Source organism: Adiantum capillus-veneris, chromosome 25 (genome assembly GCF_014529385.1).
Source record: "Adiantum capillus-veneris isolate H3 chromosome 25, ASM1452938v2, whole genome shotgun sequence".
In the NCBI taxonomy this organism is placed as follows: Eukaryota; Viridiplantae; Streptophyta; class Polypodiopsida; order Polypodiales; family Pteridaceae; genus Adiantum; species Adiantum capillus-veneris.
This window is the reverse complement of record NC_140955.1, coordinates 57,085,657-57,098,214: the sequence shown is the minus strand read 5'-3', so window position 1 is coordinate 57,098,214 and position 12,558 is coordinate 57,085,657. Positions and strand designations below refer to the sequence as shown.

General features: G+C 41.2%; 1 pseudogene; it reads right to left on the bottom strand.

Annotated features, from left to right (window-relative positions):
• Window positions 1-1,725: 1,725 nt before the first annotated feature.
• Window positions 1,726-3,227, bottom strand: LOC147424941 (uncharacterized; annotated as a pseudogene).
• Window positions 3,228-12,558: the final 9,331 nt, after the last annotated feature.

Here is a 12,558-nt window from a genome sequence, read left to right as displayed (position 1 = left end):
ACTTCATTCCTTGAGTGTGTAGTCTCTTTGACCCCTTTTAAGAAATAATATGAATCCAAAGGCATCAGGATGATTAGTGACCTCATTGGGATCATGTGGTTCTTCAATGATAACAACTACGGATGTGATGAAAGGGTTGCACATGTCTAAAAGAGGAAAATGTTTATATTATATAGAAATGTTTCCATGTAAGAAAGAAATATATTTCCTATATTATAAGGTTTTTGCAAGAGAATACGGGTTGAAAAAGGTTCACTCTTACCTATTTTACATCTTGTTGTGCATAGTAACATGTAAAGCAATGTGTTGCATCTCAGAAGATCAATGGGGCTATTTTCACATCAAAAATATTATTCTTTGCACCCCTTATATCTTGGTTGAGCTTTTCCACTCAATTTTATTGGTACTTTCAAACTACTAGTAGGAACTCATGATCTCATATTATGATGCAAACAAATTATCTTGCTAATTTGGCCTTTGATGCTCACTTGAAGCTTTCAATTCGGGAGATTATTCATGTTGTGATAAAATCATGGGATGAGCACCATCTATTGCCATGAATGGAAAAGAGTGCTTCTTTTTGCCATAGGCATGACAACGTAAGCGCTACAAATCTGACTCTGTGCAGTTAACAACTATTTGACCATCACAGGCAAACTACAAGTAGAGAAGAGGAAATTTCAAGGTAGAAAATTCAAAGAGATTGAGGAAACTTTCATAGAAAAATATACATAATAATGGTAAGCATGTTTCAAGACCACTTCAAGCATGACTGTCCAAAAGTAAAGTAACAAAATGATTATACACGTACAAATACCAGCAAGTGCAAATGAGCGGAAAGATTGTTTGTGGTGCAACATATGATGAACACCATCTTCACAAGAGTATCAAATTCTCGTGATCATGTATAGATCTATGTGAATTTTGGTGCATGAATAACATAAACTGCCATACTGAATGGTTTAGAGACCTGAAAACTTTTGACAGCCCGAGGTATGTTGAGGCTCGAGAAGATATAGCACATCCTATTGCACATACAAGGAATGTGCAATCGTCGTTGACAAATAGAAAATGACAATATTTGGCTGATGCGTTGTATATGCACAATACGACAAAGAATTTGGTGGAAGCTAAGCAAATAGATGAGCAAGGCTTGCATGTCAAGTTCAATTTTGATGGTCTATTTATAGAAGAAAGTAAGGCTATGCACAAGGTAAAAAGGTGGGCAGAATGTTCACCTCTTGATATAGATGTACCCACAAGGGTCGGGAGTTTTGCAGACATAGACATTTGGCATAAGCATATTGGACATGAAAATGTGCAACAATTGAATGCAAGCTTTTCAGCTACTTTTGGACAACATAAAGTCTTTTATCATTTGTTGCCTTCTAAAGCTCATAATAAAGGCAGTTGAGTATTACACGTTTTCAATGTGTTTTCAAAGTTTTATTAGTACAAAGAAAAACGTTCGAGCATAAATTCCTACTTAGCAAGCAACGAGTAAATCATAGGATCATAGCATTGCACAAGAATCGTACAAAATTACATTCTTTCTGATGAACAATATTTAACCTTCTAACCCTGGAGGGTTCACTTGTAATAATAAGGGGATGTTACCTTCGTGCATGAAATTCCCCTTTACAACCCCTATGAATGGGACCATTTTTTATAAAATGCATGGTTAGTTGTATAACCCCCCATCCTTACACACATGTTACCACACAATAGAGCTAATCCACCGGGCTTATATGTATTTTTTTCAAAAAATTACAACACACCAAAGGGCCCACGGGGAAATGTGCCTATCCCTTCCAAATATTAGCCATGAAACATCGTTGGGCAAGGGCCACGTACCACAGGGCAAGAGCCATGCCACCTAATTGATAAGCACCACATGTTGGGAGTTGCTTATATGTATTCTTACTTGTTGGTATTCATGGCATTAAGATTCATTACCCAAACTTGAGCCTTGATAATCGTGTCATCGACAAAAAAAGCCAGGCACACCCACGTAAAGAACTTGCTTGACTACTGGTAGATCATCCAAATTATCGTCACATATGGTGCTCTCCTCCATTGCATCCATGTATTGCTCATTAAAGAATGATAGGAAGGGGACCCTCAAAAGCAGTGCGTTAAAAGAAAAAACAAGCTTGTGCAGAAGCCACACCTCTTTGACAAGCTGAAGCAACGTAGTGGAAAATTCAGAATTGCTTCCAAGGAGGTGGGTAAAGATGAACGCAATCCTGTCATTGATGTCGAGGCTAAAAAGAAGACCGTCACGAATGGATACCACAAGTTCCATTGTACATCTTTGGAAAAACATAGCAAATTCTGCATTTGCAGTTACAACATTTGCTGTCTCCTCATGATGAAACGTGTAGTACTCGTCGCGAAATCTCTGCTTTCGTTGTTGTGGTCTCTCAAAGGAAGGGATCCCTAGAGAGTTCTCAATGGGTAGCACTGCATGCACATAGGGATCCTCAAATTTACAAAACAATAGAGAGCATTAAAAAGCCTGCAAAGCCTTGAGCTTGGTGTTTGCCCTCCTCATCATGTGCTCATCACTCCTTAATGTTGTCATAATGGCGAACTGAGGTACACCATTGGATAACATAATTAGATTATCTACTGTCAAGATGAGGTCCTGCTAAGAGAGCACGGAGTAAAGACATTCAGCACACACCATGAGAGAGTTCTTCACTATAGCATGCGTGCGGCGCAATTGCATGATTTCATGAGAGCGATGGGGGCTTGGAGTAAAGGGGCTGATTTCTGCATAATTAGATCTACTAAATAGCAAAGCAGATTTGTACAAGTCAACCTGGAGTCTACGCAAGCACATGATCCACTCACGCACCTCTGTTTTCTGTTGTTCCTTCACCTCCTCTATATCCTGAATGAGAGCATGGATCCGTCTGCACTAAGCAAGGCTTTGCACCGGCATTCCGGTGCGGCACGGTCGCCGTGCAAATGCGCCAGCAGGCTCTGCAGAACTTCTAGATTCGCCCCCCTTATTAGTTTGGCCTGTAGACTCTCCATGGCTCTCATCTGTGATCGAAGTGCCTCCATGTCCACCACTAACAACTAGATCTGCGATGTGCTCAATCGCTCAGGGTTGCTGGCTCAATCGCTCAGACCAGCGGAGGCCGGAGCTCCCTTGTGCTAAGAGCGCTCTCTCTCTCTCTCTCTCTCTCTCTCTCGTGCGCGCGCGCTTGATAGATCCAGCCTATGCTCCACAACATCATTAACTACTCTTGCTTGGTGGGCCTTGCTATGTAACATCTATAGAATATAGCATAACATATGCAAATTGACATTTGACATTTAACATCGCTGGATGTGAGAAGGATGCATGTGTGTGTGTGTGTGTGCGCGTGTGAGAGAGAGAGAGAGAGAGCGCAAGGACACAAATATACAATGTAAAGTAAAGCACCTCTTTATATGGGCACAAAAGGTCTTTTGACTTTTCACTTCCATCTCTCTTTTCATTTCCTAACACTTAATATGTTTTGCAATACTTTTTTTTTTTTTTGAGATTGGGGAAACATGTTAATGCATTTGATTCTTTAATACACCACATGTTAAAAATGTTATTATGTATTGCCTACCTTATGCAAAGAGTTGTATGTATAATTAACATATAGAGATGTTGATCGACATCGAGTGTATAGTTCTAAAAGCATCATGCAGGTAAAGAAAACTGAAGAAAGCAATGTACAACATTCTAAAAGAAGCAAAAAATAAAGCATCAATGGACTGCAAATTGAAATGAAGTACTTTATTGACCTGAAATGTTGTACAGATGTTTTGGGACTGTCCAAGCTACACGTCGATCTTTGATTTAAGCTACAAAAAAGGAATGTGAATAGTTAAACATTTCATCTTGCAATAAAGCGCCATAAATTGAAGATACTAAGTATACAATGCACGTCATGCAAAAGTGCCACACAAAAGTATGGTGGAGAGTTTGCACTGTGGTCTCTCCAAAAATTATAAACAACGGTAGCCGTGCCCTACCCATAGTGTTTATGTGTTGCGCGAAGCAAACACATAGTCATGGGGAGTTGGATGGAAATAACGAACCTTGCAGTGTAGTCCAGCTGGAGTTACACTTGTGCAATCGAAACAGCCTGTGTTTTGAGTATATGTTCTCCCTGTTAGGCACAAAATACAAATAAGGATAAATTTAGGGCATGCAGCATATTGATTAAGCTTGAAGAGAAATAGATCGAATTTTATTGCATGCTCAACAGTTGAGCCTGATAAGAACATTGCCAAAAAGAAACTCGTTAAAAAAAACAACACTGATGGAAAACCACTATCATTGAAGAGCGCTCCCACTGTTTTGCTTGTTTTTGTCAACCCATCAATCTGTTGGGCTAGCAAACTCGCCAATCATCTACGAATTTGGCGAACACTTGTCATGATCTGAGCCATTGCCGAAGACAAAATCCCACGGCCAAGAGCCTACACATTAATGCTTTGAAAAGCTCTTGCGTTCCCTGCTTTTTTTTCTATATCATGGTTGTGGGTACCATGGGTTCTGAATAGAGGGGTGGACAAAACAGCCAACATGCAAGACATCCATGCTGTCTATCTCAAGCTCACCTTCAGATGGCACACTGATAAACAACAACAACACAACCACCACGTTGAGGACACCACCATGATCTTTCAGCAAATAACGCACGCATATGAAATCTTGTCTGACCCTCCCCAGTGTTTCTGTCACGATCTCACCCTCGACAACCTTTCACTCACGACCTCACCCTCGACAATCAACCATATAGCTCTTTCGTATCCGGACTTTGCCTTGCGTGTCATCATGTGCAACACCGCCGCACCATTAATTCTTCAACATGCTCAATAGGTGGAGGCTATGCCGCCTACAAGGTCTACTTCATTGCGTTATCAGGGATAAAGTTGAGGGTGGGGAGAGATTTCTGCCTCTACTATGGCCACTTTTTACTGAACACTAAAGAATATTTCAACGATGATTTCTTCCATGTTTATGGTAATGTATTTTTCAAACTGCAGGAACGAGAGCTGGAGTTTGCAATAGCTGCTACTGGCAATGGAATCCTTCCTCAGCAGCCACTCTCTACTGTTGTGAGGTTGCTTCAAGGCCTTCCTTCTTTTTTCCACGGAGCGACCTCTCCCTCTTTGAATGGTGCTCCTTGGGATCGCAGCCCTATAAAGGCCCTCTCCCCTTTGCAACATAGAGTGTTTTGAAAGCCGTTGTGAACTCATTACATTGCAACACTCAAAAGTAGCATGTCTGCAAGTCATGCATCCAATTGAATTTACTATCAAGGGTCAAGATCAGGCCAAGCAACTGGGTCCAATGGCCCGATTTGTCCCTTTTTAGTACAACGGTAGGATACTTCCATATGATGGCCGATCCAATTGCTACTTGTATCCATGAAATCTTGGATCCATACCAAAATTTAATATCCCACCTGACCCTCCTCATCCCTTGCATACACATTCCAAGTCGAATACTTAATATGGGCACCTTTTGCACAGAAAAGCTCAACTATAGATGCATGCAATTGTTTTTTTGTCAAAGATAGCATCAATGGCAATATTGGGATTGACCTCGTCAAGGCTCTTTTTTTTAGCCTGCTTTTGCGGTTGGGATTATTAAGAGATGTCTTCGAGATCGATGTTGGGGACATGGATGTTTGGCTAGGTGGGGATGTGAAGTGCAAGCCATTACTGGTAGGCTTTGAGAGGAAATTGGAGAAGCTAGGGAGACTCCTTTTGAATGCCGGATATGCGGCAAACATATCTTCGGAGAGGCCCTTGGGGATGGAAAAGCTCTATTGTACGATATGGAGGGAAACAACGCCTCTATGTGGACGAGCTACGAAGTTATTTGAAAAAAATGTCAGATGAAAAATGAGGATAAAATAATTTTATTTATAAGCCAGATCAATAGGATTTCAAGATTCTGGCTGCTTTCTCTCATCACGTTCATATAGAAAGACCCACTCTGATACTTCTGCGTGTGGGTGCCCCTTGCACGTGATTGCTAGAAATAGGGTCGTGGGCGAGCTACTTCACCATCTGCAGCCCCAAATCTCGCTCCACCACGTTGCAGCAGGCCCGCCCGTATTTTGCAAATCTTTGATTCTCCCTTTGTCATCAGGATAGAAGGTCCGTGTTTCTCCATACATGTCTGCAATCTTGCTTTTAGGGGGGAGAACAATTACATGAGTGCTGGTGAGCAAAACTTTCGATGAAGCACTCAGGAATCTTAGCCCCATCCTCACTCATGCTTTCACAAAGCTTTTTATGCCTAACACCTTGTTAAAACAGTTGATGCTAGCTTCAAACTTTGTGCAGACTAGGGCCAAGCACGTTCAATCAACCATATAAAAAGTCTGGCGCACGAAAATCTCTCACACTATTGAGATGGAGATTACATGGAGACCTTCTTGCCCAAGCCCGTGAGCTTTCTTTGTGTTGCAGCTCCCTCCTCTCCTTTGACATGGTGGCCCGGTTGAGCATGGACTTTGCTTGGCGCGACAAGGCAATAGGGTCTCTCTCTCTCTCTCTCTCTCTCTCTCTCTCTCTCTCTCTCTCTCTCTCTCTCTCTCTCTCTCTCTCTCTCTCTCTCTCTCTCTCTCTCTCTATCTATCTCTCTCTCTCTCTCTCTCTCGCTCGCTCTCTCTCTCTCTCTCTCTCTCTCTCTCTCTCTCTCTCTCTCTCTCTCAAACAGTAGCTAGAGTCAAACCTGTTGCTTTCGAGGAACCCGTGAACTGCCTGTCCGAGCTGCTTCTACGGAACCTGTGATGCTTGTGGAGAAGTTCGAAGATCTTCTAACCACAATTGAGCAACACAACAGTTGGTAGCTTTATTTAGAGCTTTTCACGGTAGCACAACGTTTGTTTATTTTTTATCTGTTTTTAAATAATGCCACGTGGTGGCTTCTGCGTTCAGATATTGCGAAAAGAGCCTTGGGCTCACCAAGTAAATATAAAATTTTCTCCTCCTCCTCCTTCTCCTCTCTCTCTCTCTCTCTCTCTCTCTCTCTCTCTCTCTCTCAATTGCTTCCCCTAGTTTCCTTGCATGTGTGAAGCCTTGAGTTCAAGATTCACAAGATAGATCTATGTGATGGTTTCAACTTTCTACAACATTAGAACCTACCTCTCTCTCGTGTTTCGGAAAAGGTTTGCGTAGAGCCGGTTGAAAATCAAGGTTGGCGATTTCAAACCATGATAAGGGAAGAAAAACCAATAGAATTTATGAGAAACTAGTTCGAACTTTGGAAATCCTACTAGTACTTTTGATTTGTATATTTATAAGGAGGAAACCTTGTCCTTTATGAAAAAAGTGAAAGGGTCACGTGGCTTTCTAAGAACTACTACGTGACCTGCGCATTACTGCGGCTAGAAAATGCATGTCTTCTATTCTTACAACTACAAAAACGAAAAATTATATAGTTTCTACATGTATACACTCTCTTGCATTTCAAAACAAGGTGAGGAGGCACAAAAGCCTGCTAAGTTAAGGGGAGATTAGGGACAGTAAGTTTAAATATGTGCCCATAATCACATTGAATTTTTGTTGTGTTTTAAATTAGATTGTATGATCTGTTATACATATATAATCACAAGTTGTTTAAATATTACAAAGAGCCCCACTTAAATAATGTGAAAGGTGCATTTCAACATGTTGATATAAAATAAAATGAGAAAGAAGTAAATTAAAAAAAATTAAAAAATTATTTCAATGTTTTTTCATAAGAAAATATAAATTTAATAAACCTAGAAAATAATAAAACAAGATAGTGAAATGAATTTTTTGGAAGTCTTTGGAATCAAACTCTTATGAATTGACTTTTCAATCCAAAAATGTGAATGAAACTTTGAAAGTAGCATTAAAGAAACTAAGATGTCTTTCGATTCACAAGACTTTCAAGGCCCCTTGGGACACTTGTCAAGCAATATATGAAAATTGAATGACCTTCTATACTATAGATAATGGGGGGAGGGATTCTAGCCCTTCCTCCTTGCCACGTGCTAGCAACACCTCACTCCGGCTCCTCCAGGCCAGTGAAAATTGCACAATACAGGAAACACTGATACAGCTTGCAATGAGAGAGAGAGAGAGAGAGAGAGAGAGAGAGAGGTGCCACAACCTGCCATTTGTGCGGATGTTAGTGCAAGCCATTTGTCACGTTTTGTGCGTTGACACAAGGTAGAGCCAGTGTTCCTAATTAGAGCTTGCAAGTAGGACATGTACATTGTAGAGAAAGCTTGGCGATGTGACACGGGTGTTTACAAGCATTTTATTTTTTGACGATTTCCTCATCGGGAGGACCCAGGTGAAGCATTTGCGAGCTTTAAATTTTTTGGTGATATCATCATTGCCACAGGTCTCAAATCATTATACCCATTGCAGTCTAGATTGTGATCACAGCTCTCCACCTATGAGATTTTTACGATGACACCAATTCAGAGTTGTGTGTGTGTGTGTGTGTGTGTGTGTGTGTGTGTGAGAGAGAGAGAGAGAGAGAGAGAGAGAGAGAGAGAGAGAGAGAGAGGCGGGCGCATGCTAACTAGCAGCAACTATGAACAACACAAAAAATTCATTTTTATGAGCAACAAATCAAACTAATATTTCGGCTAGACCCATAGTACCACATTCCGAATTACTTTTTTTTTGGGGGGGGGGGTAGGGAGCATAACTAAAGAGATATTAGGAAATATATAGAAAGGGAGAGAGAAGCACGAGAGAGAGAGAAAGGGAGAGAGAGAGACAGAGAGAGAGAGAGAGAGAGAGAGAGAGAGAGAGAGAGAGAGAGAGAGAGAGAGAGAGGAAATGTAGGGAGAGAATGAGAAACATAAAAATGTCTCTTCAGATGCAATCACATACAATTGCATCTTGAAGGCAAGCGTGAGTCACGGGCTTGAGGGGTGAGCGTGAGCACCAACTCTTTCTCTGGGTTGCAATCAAATGCGAACGAGGGTTGCAATCAGATATGCTTGCATCTTGAATACAAGGGTCAATGCAGGGCCAAGAAGCTATGGGTTATTTTTGGTGGATATGAAGCGAGGATGTCTCTCCCGATGCAATCACATATGATTGCATCTTGAAGGCAAGGGTGAGTCAAGGTTAGCAAATTTGGGCTATTTTTAGCACATGCAGAGAGAGGGCATCCTTTCAAATGCAATCATGTACACTTGCACCTTGAAGGCACGTGGAATTATACAAGATGCTCATACAAACAAAAGAATTAACGATGATATTGTTAGTCAGGGATTGTAAAAAGGTGCTTGGCACTGCCTTGGTCAATGTGTATGCCAAATGTGGTGCACTCCATAAAGCTCAAAAAGTTCTTGAGGAGCTTTGTGTCTTGGATGTTGTCTCTTGGAATAATGCATTGATTGTAGGATATGCCCAACTGGGGGAGAACCAAAAAGCTCAGGGTTGTTCTCCCTGTGCAATCACTTACGCCTAGATGCAAAGTGAGGGTGTCTCCCTAGATGCAACCATGTACACCTTCATCTTCAAGGCAAGGGTTAGGGTCAAGAAGCTCTATGTTGTATTCAGCAGATGCAGAGAGAGGACATCTCTCCAAATGCAATCACATACAATAGCACCTTGAAGGCATGTGGGAAAAAGAATTCATGATGATATTGTTAGTCACCGGTTGTTGAAAGAAACACTTACCAAATGTGGTGAATTTCATAAAGCACAAAAAGTGATTGAGGATCTTCCTGTCCGAGATGTCATCTCTTGGAATGCACTTATTGTGGGATATGCCCATCTTGGGTAGGGCCAAGATTGTGTGGGTTGTTTTTGGCGGATTCAAAGTGAGGATTTCAATCACATACGCTTGCATCTTGAAGGCAAGGATTAGGACATGACCAAGAAGATTTGGGTTGTTTTTTGCGGATGTGAAGCAAGGGTGTCTCCTCAGATGCAATCACATACGCTTGCATCTTGTAGGCAAGGATGGGTCAGGGTCAGGAAGGCATGGGGTGTTTTCAACAAATGCAAAGAGAGGGCATATCTCCAATTGCAATTGGGTACACTTGCACCTTGAAGGCATGTGGCATTATACAAGATGCTAATATGGGGAAAAATTTTCATGATGATATTGTTAGTCATAGTTTATTGAAAGAAAACACTTCCTTGGTTGATATTTATGCCAAATGTGGTGCACTTTGTAAAGCACAAAGAGTGCTTAAGGAACTTTCTGTCCAGGATGCATCTCTTGGAATGTAATGATTGCGGGATATGCAGGGCCAAGACGCTTTGAGCTGCTTTTGGTAGAAGCACATTAAAGGCATGTGGCATTTCACAAGATGTTGATATGGGAAAAGAATGCACGATGATATTGTTAGTCACGTGTTGTTGAAAGAAAACACTTCCTTGGTCGACATGTATGCCAAATGTGGTGAACTTCATAAAGCACAAAAAGTGCTTGAGGAGCTTCCTATCAGGGATTTCGTCTCTTGGAATGCACTAATTGCGAGATATTCCCATTTTGGGCAGGGCCAAGAAGCTATGGGATGTTTTCGGTAGATGCCAAGGGAGGGTGTCTCCCTACATGCAATCACATACGCTTACATGTTGAAGGCAAGGGTGGGTCAGGGCTAGAAGCACTGGGCTGTTTTTAGAAAATGCAAAGAGAGGGCATTTCTCCAAATGAAATCACGTATACTTGCACCTAGAAGGCATGTGGAATTACACAAGACACTGATATGGGCAAAAGATGACGATGATACTGTTAGTCAGAGGTTGTTGAAAGGTGCTTGGCATTGCCTTGGCATGTGTGTATGCCAAATGTGGTGCACTCCATAAAGCTCAAAAAGTGAGGGAGGAGATTTTTATCATGGATGTCGTCTCTTGGAATGCACCAATTGCAAGATATGCCCAACTTGGACAGGGATAAGAAGCTCTGGGCTATTTTTGGTGGATGTAAAGCGAGGGTGTCTCCCCCAGATGCAATCACATTGAAGGAAAAGGTTAGGGTTAGGAAGCTTTGGCCTTTGATGCTGGCTTGCTTAACTACAACAAAAAAGGTGTCATCAATGTATATATCGACGCTTAACGTCGCTATCTGCGTCCCTATAAAACTGTCAGAATCTGCGTCGATATATGCATGGAAAGGCTTTATTTTTGCGACACAGTTATAGACGCAGATAAGGACGCAGATATAGATGCACATAGCGACGCAAATATCGACGGAAATATAGACGCATATATCGATGACCATAACAGAAAAAAAAATTCTTGGGCGGCAGAGGACAGGTAGCCTGGCCTGTGCCCAATGAAAAGATGGACACAACCACCACAACTAGACTTCCTGCCCTCTACCCAAGAAAGCGAGCAACACCAAAATCAATCGTGCTCCCAGAAAAATTTCGGCAGAGTCCCCTTCGTTTTTACATAAACTTTTCAAAAAAAAACATATCATGTATACGCCTCCTACATGCTATCCATGTAGGATCTCACAGAAAGAAATGAAATGAACTTTGTGCAAAACCATAACCGTACCAACTTAAAACCATAACCATAATGAACTTAATTTGTGCAAAACCATAACCAAATTAAAACCATAACTGTCCATAACTATATTGATCAAAACCATAATGTAGATAACCATAACCATAAACAAAACAATAACCATAAGCATAACCCAAAAGTTAAACATAACCATAAACAAAACAATAACCATAACCATGTCTAAACAAGAATAGGAGAAATAACCATGTCTATACAATGACAATGACAATAACCATAACCATAAGGAAAACAATAATTGTCTGAACAATAACCATAAGCATATATGTCTATACAAAAAAGAGACACAGAAGCGTGTCTGTGTCTCACAAAGCATATATATGAAATCCACTGATGACTAGGCATCACAACCTGCATATAGGACAAGTCACAAAATTAGTATTGATATTACTTCACATATACTTATTTAATTAAATCAACTCACACATATTAACGTCTCACCTCAATCGATCAACGAGACTCTGAGGCCTCCTAGTCTACAGGCTCTCCTGAAGCATCAAGATCATTCAATACTTCATAGATACCTCTGCGATATCCATTTGTCTCCTCCTGGCGTGTCGAGGCTCGATGAATCAAAGATTCTGCGTATATCTGTCAGCTTCCTCTGCCATACCTTCGTCCATTTCATCTAATGTCACATTAGTATCTGCATCGTTTGATCGACTTTCCTCCAAGAGCTCTTGCCCTTCAAATACTTGTTTATTTCTTGGAGCAACCTGAACCACAAACCACCATTGTCGCTCTCAAGGGTCCGGTGCAAAGACCACTTGCTCGCAATGTTCGGGGCTAGCTCTTCCTCTTCTGGAGATATGGGTTCTCCGAACTATCGAGCTGCTCTCACTATCTTCACATTGCCTAAAGACTACCTAATCGACTATGTATGGTTTCGGTAACCGTAGAATCAGTTTTCGAAGTCCGTTTGCATTTTCTCATAGAAAAAACGTAATCGGATCTGACCTACGGCTTGTGTATTTGGCGTTTCTTCTGTCCGTTTGACCCACGGCTTGCTATACA